Here is a 6,852-nt window from a genome sequence, read left to right as displayed (position 1 = left end):
GTCCCTGCCTTCCTTCAGGCAGGAGGGAGGGGCTGCTGCCTCCTCTTCTTGAGCCCTGTGAGAAGGAGACCTCCATGGAACCATGTGAAGAAGTGGTTGTTCTGGGCTAAGTCTGTATATCCTGTATGTCTCTGGGCAAGGGACAGAAAATGGGATGTCAAGGGCTTCCCAAAGCCAGCGCTGGACTGTCCTGGGTTCTGTCCAGTAGCGCCACGTGGAGGATGCCGGGATGTACCAGCAAGATGCTAGAAGTGAGAGGCAGTCTCCTGGGACATACAGGAAAGAGGTTCCTGAAGATAGAAGCCTCAGAAGAACTCACAAAGGCACCTATGAAAGAAAGGATCAGCTTTATATGCGCCAACTCCAGTGCACCCAAAGCCAGCTCAGAATCCTAACAGGTCAATGTCATGAGGCCATTCCTGCACCCTCGCCACTGCTCTCACCTCCTGCTCCATCCTTGGGAGGGGTCAGAAACTGGCCAGACAGCTTGGGAGGGAGGAAGGGAATAAGGGAGGAGGAGGAGATGGGCAAGGGGAGAAATAGAGAAGAGACAGTGGGTTCTCCCTGCCCCACTGCAGGCCACTAGCCTGCTGCAGGCCCAAGCTAGGGAGTGGGGAAGATTTGAACATTGAATAAAACCTGGGACTTTGAGTCTTAGACTGGAGCTTCTAATTAATAAATTATGCTTAGTATGGCGGAGGACTGTCTGCAGAAAAGCAGACAGAGTGAGCAGAAAAGTTGCTGGAACTTTCATCTGGGGCAAGAAAGGTGATCCTTATTGGGTACATTTCAAAGTGGGGAATGACATATAAAGTTTATTTTAATTTTTCGTGAGTTGTGCATTTGAAATAGCCAACCTTATGGACCATGGATGCCTCTAGCTCTACTGGGTCTTACAAGGCGTGAGTGGCAGAGCAGTTTGTACTGAAGCCTAGATCTGCTACAGAGCCCTTCCTTGCTCTAGGCCCCACTCAAAACTGGCAGGTTGGCCAGGCATGGTGGCTCATGCCTGTAACCCCAACACTTTGGGAAGCTGAGGAGGGAGGATCACTGGAGCCCGGGAGTTTAAGACCAGCCTGGGCAACATGGCAAGACCCTGTTTCTACAAAAAATATCAGCCAGGTGTGGTGGTGTCCTGTGGTTGCAGCTGCTCAGAAGGCTGAGGCAGGAGGATTACTTGAGCCCAGGAGGTCGAGGCTGCTGTGAGCCAGGTCTACACCATGGCACTCCAGCCTGGGCAACAGAGTGAGACCCTGTCTGAAAACAAAACAAAACAGAACACTGGCAGCTTTCCAAGGCACTGACAAATGGGTTAGACGACCCCTCCTTAGTGTGGTATATATGCTGCTTCCAAAATCCAGAGAGGTCCGCTGGGCCCGTGCCTCTTTCTTAGTGATAGGGAGTAAAGTGCAATAACCTGCCCTTTATTTGGAATGAGATGCTTCAGAATGCCTCAGACACTGCACCACTGTAAACATCCTCAGCGTGGCAGGCCCAGAATCCTCATGAGGCCTCCTTGCCCACATCACGTGCTCGTGCGCCACGAGGGCCTCTGGAGCGCTTGCAGCTGCTGCCCTGTAGGTCTGATTAGCACAATGCAGCACGCAATGGGAGCAGGATTCTGTGGAATGTCAAGGAGATCAAAGCTCCTGTGGATTACACAACGTGGGGCAGTAGAAGAGTTACAAATCCTCCACCTGGAGAATAAAAGGGAAAAACATTTATTCACTGTCTCTGCCTCCCACCTCTCAATTAGTCAAGGGAGACCCTACAGGCATTAACTCCCCAAATTTCCAGCTTTCCATATGGGCAAGTGCCAAGGAGGCGGCCACAGAGGCCCCCCAGGACAGGAAGTGGGAGGTACAGGGTGTGCACCTGTAGGGAGGCTTTGTCAGGTTACACCTGTGTAAAGTTGCTCACCTGTTCAGAACTGGTCATGGAACAGAGTCAGAGGATTTTAAGTGGAGCAGAACAGGTGTCCAGTACTGACCACCCAGGAGTGTACCCTCCTTCAGAGAGGTAGAGGCTGACACGAACATGTAATTACTTCACAAATGTTCCAAAGCATTAGTAGTTGCTTCTTTAGGAATCACTCACAGAGTCAGCTTACGAGCTAAACAAAAAAAAAAAATCAGTCCCGGGCCAGGCACGGTGGCTTATGCCAGTAATCCTAGCACTTTGGGAGGCCGAGGTGGGTGGATCACCTGAGGTCAGGAGTTCCAGACCAGCCTGGCCAATATGGTGAAACCCTGTCTCTACTAAAAATACAAAAATTAGCCAGGCGTGGTGGCACATGGCTGCAGTCCCAGCTACTCGGGAGGCTGAGGCAGGAGAATCTCTTGAATTCAGGAGGCAGAGGTTGCAGTGAGCCAAGATCGTGCCACTGCACTCCAGCCTGGGAGACAGAGGGAGACTCCATCTAAAAAAAAAAAAAAAAAAAAAAAAAAATCAGTCTCTCACAATATTTAGTTTTTAAAGCCAAAACAGTATGTCCACTTTACCTAACCTCCTTATTAACAATAAGTTAGCTATTTCCAAAGAACAAAGATATGCTAGTATGATGAACAAGCTGATTTCAGAATTTCAGAACTATAATATAAAGGAATAGGACCTGCATCAATCTCATTACTTTGCATTTAATGTGTGTCTGCTTGTATCTGTGAATACATGTATTTGTGTATCTACATGTGTATCTGTTTGTTGTGCATGTAACTATGCTTGTGTCTGTATCATGTCACACATCTGTGAGTTTGTGAGTCTGTAGATTATATGTCTGTGTATAGTGTGTGTTGACCTTCTGCTATGTGCCAAGCACTGTGACGGGCACTAGGGATGCACCACACAGGGACTCCATCCTCATGGCACTTACATGGGAAATAGCCTATCTTGCCTAGTAGTGAGAAGGGTCATATTAGGTTGGTGCAAATGCAATTGCACCAACCTAATAGTTAAGAACCTCCAATTCTGAATATCCTGCTATGGCAGGCAGAATAATCTGCTCTCCAAGATGTCCACCTTCTAATCCCTGGAACCTGTGAATATGTCACGTGGCCAGGGGGAATTAAGGTTGCAGGTGGAATTAAGGTTGCTAATGAGCACACGTTAAAATAAGGAGATTATCTGGATTATCGGGGTAGACCCAATGTTGTCACAAGGGCCCTTAAAAGATGGAATAGGGAAGGTTGGGCACGGTGGCTCACGCCTGTAATCCCAGCACTTTGGGAGGCCGAGGCGGGTGAATCACCTGAGGTCAGGAGTTTGAGACCAGTCTGGCCAACATGGTGAAACCCCATCTCTACTAAAAAATACAAAGAATTAGCTGTTTGTGATGATGGGCACCTGTAATCTCAGCTACTTGGGAGGCCGAGGCAGGAGAATCCCTTGAACCCGGGGGGCGGAGTTTGCAGTAAGCCGAGATCGTGCCATCGCAGTCCAGCCTGGGCAACAAGAGCGAAACTCTGTCTCAAAAAAAAAAAAAAAAAAAAAAAAAAAGGATGGAGGAGGTTGGGAAGAGGGAGGCAGGGAGTCAGCGTCATAGCAATGGGTGAGAAAGATGTGTGGCCATTGCTGGCTTTGAAGGCAGAATGCGGGCAGCCTCCAAAACCTGGAAAAAGCAAGAAAGTAGATTTTCCCCGAGAACCTCCAAAAAGAAAGCAGTCCTGCCGACACCTTGATTCTAGCCCAGTAAGAAGCATTTTGGGCTTTGGACATCCAGAAATGCAAGACAAAATTTGTGTTGTTTTAAGGGATTAAATCTGTGATAGTTTATTATGGCAGCAACAGAAAATGAATATACCTGTCAAAACTGGGTTCCCATCTTCAAAGGCTTCCCCTCTGCTTGCCGTCCAGTCCACAGCTCCACTTGCAGGCGCGGTACAGTTGGCTTTCGAGCAGGGCTTGGATTGAAAAGTCAGCATGTAAGGAAGAAGTCTAGAGTCCATATGAACCTTGAACACGCCTTAATTGCCCCTCCCGTAGACAGCAGGGACCAGGATCCACTGAGTGTAGAGCAGAGCAAGATTCCTTAAGGTGTCCTCACCCCTGGGCACCCTCCCGCAGGGCTCAACCAGCTAACCTCTTTCCACCCTTTGAATTGTCTCTCTCTCTCCCTTCAGGCATATAATTAAATTTGCATAAATTCAAAGAGCATATGCTGCAATCCCATTGTAATTTCAGAATTGTTTTTATTTCCTGAGTTTGCTAAGGAAATAATAAAAACAAAACCTCCTATTTGTATTGTGGCTTGTTCTCTTTTATTGCAAAGAATATCAAGTATACAGAGGAGTGTGGAGAAGATAGCCCACATCTGTGCACACATCACCCACCTCTGAAAAATCCTGTCATTCTACATTTGATGGGGATTTTAAAAAAATAAATGAAATGTTATGTGTATAGTTGAAGTTGAAACCCAGCGTCCTACTTACCCTTGCAGTGGCATCCCTAGTTCCCTCCTCTCCCTGGCCCTCCCAGGAGCACTCCCTATGACTGATTGTGATATTGACAGCATTCTTATGCAGGCTTTTATACCTCTATTACCCAGATCTGTGTGTAGCCATAAACAATAAAGTATCAACATATACATTTAGTTAGAAATATGACATAAGTGGTATCCTTCCGCAGTTCACTCCCCTACCCTCCATCTCAACAGTAGGTTTCTGAGATTTATCCATATTGATACATATAGCTCTGGTTCATTCTTTTTTACCTGTTGAGTAATATTCAATTTTAGGAAAATACCACAATTTATTTGTTCTTATGCTGATCATCATTTAGGTTGTTTTCAACTTTTTAAAAATACAAACAAAGCCATCAGTGAACATTCTTGTACATTTCCTTTTGCCCCTGTGCTAGAGTTCCTCCCAAGACTAGGAGGAAAACTGCTAGGTTAAAGGATGCGTTTAGCTTTAGTTTTACTGGTTATTTCCAAATTGCTTTGCACAGTTTCTCACTGGCAGCATATCTAAGTTTCCTTTAATCCATATTTTTTTTTGTTTTTTGTTTTGTTTGAGATGGAGTCTCGCTCTGTTGCCCAGGCTGGAGTGCAGTGGCGCGATCTCGGCTCACTACAACCTCCACCTCCCAGGTTCAAGTGATTCTCCTGCCTCAGCCTCCCAAGTAGCTGGGACTACAGGCACGTGCCACCATGCCCGGCTAATTTTTTGTATTATTAGTAGAGACAGGGTTTCACCGTGTTATCCAGGGTGGTCTCAATCTTCTGACCTCATGATCCACCCACCTTGGCCTCCCAACCTTTAATCCATATTCTTACCAACACATACTTGTTTCTGCCCATCTGATGGCTAAAGCGTCTTGTCTTTCTCAGGCCATAGTTGCATTCATCAACTCGATTGATTCTCATAGGAACCCTGGGCAGAGGTGGCACAGGTCTTATGTATGACCACCTGGCAGGAGGGCACACTGAGGCCCAGGGAGGGAATGATGCATCCAGCATGGCTGGTTGTGACCAGTCAGGAGCTGAACAGATCCAGGAGTCTGCGATCCCAGGCATTCATCACACCATAGGGACCACGTACAGGGTCAGAACACAAACTTGGCAGCCCATCTTTACAGAATAAAACATATTTAAATAACCTGTACTATGTAGATATCAATAACTACCGACACTAACAGAGGACAAAATAATTACCATTTTAGGGAGCTTTTATTTCACAAAACACTTTGTATATCCATTCCTTTTTTGATCTTGATAACTCCATAAAAAGACTTGGATTATTACTGTTCCCACTTCACAGATAAGAAAAATGAGGTTCACAGCTAGTCAATAGAAGATTACATCATGAACCCGTTTGCCTTTAAGATGTGTCTTCTGTGCACACCCTTGGAGATGGTTTGCCTGAGACTTGGGAATTCTTCATATGTACTGTGAGCACAGGTGGGTCTGTGCCATCTCTCCCGGCTTCCTGCACAAGTTCCCTGGCAACTGAGGTCACACCACAAACACATTTTTCCTCTCATGGGGAGGCTCAGCCTCAGGTTTTATGCACCTGAAGTCAGACTGACAATAACATCTTGGCTCTGCCACCTAACACCTGTGACCTTGGGCAAGTTACCTCTTCTGTGTGCCTCAGTTTTCTCATCTGTAATGTTGGAATGCTAGCACCTACCCCCCAGTCAGGGTGCACAAAGCAGCTGAGGTCACACATGCACAGTGGCAGGTGCCCAGAAGAAACTCAAATGCTGGCTCTTGCGATGAAGCCTATAATTGTGACTTCTAGCCACAGGAGCAGCCAGTGGTCCTGGTGAAGAAGGCTCCGCACAGCACAAGTCACTGGTGTGGTGACTTTGGAAGACAGCCCACCTGCACAGGCTAAGGAGGCTCTATTTTGGAGATGCCAGCTCCCGGTGGCCAAGCACAGGACCAGGGAAGCCACAGCCAGTGGCACACGGCAGTCCTGTAAGAACATCCACTAGGTCACTGGAGGGACCCTGGTAAGTCCACTTCATTTTTCTCATGGCTTGAAAAATATCAAAGGATTACAGCGCGAGGGGTTCCTGATGCAGAACTGACACTGCCTCACCTGCATCGTCCGGACCGACAGCCTCAAGACCCCCGAGTCGGAAGGCAACCTGCTGCCACAACCCTCTGCCACAGCTGACAGTGAGAGGACCAGGTCCTGTTTCTAGGGCGGGGTGCAGGGGAGTCCACATCAAGTGTGTTGGGTGGAGGGAAACTGAGAGGAGTGAGCGAGGGAGGGATCACAGGTGTGTTAATCACCATTCTCCACTTCTGCCCATCCCAGAAGGCCTCGTCCACAATTTGGGAAGCAACCCAGGTTCACTGCTGTTCTTGACACGAAGTCATCACCAGCAACTAGTAATCCTAAGTCCAGG

Source organism: Pan troglodytes, chromosome 15 (assembly GCF_028858775.2).
Source record: "Pan troglodytes isolate AG18354 chromosome 15, NHGRI_mPanTro3-v2.0_pri, whole genome shotgun sequence".
NCBI lineage: Eukaryota > Metazoa > Chordata > Mammalia > Primates > Hominidae > Pan > Pan troglodytes.
This window is presented reverse-complemented; position numbering follows the sequence as displayed.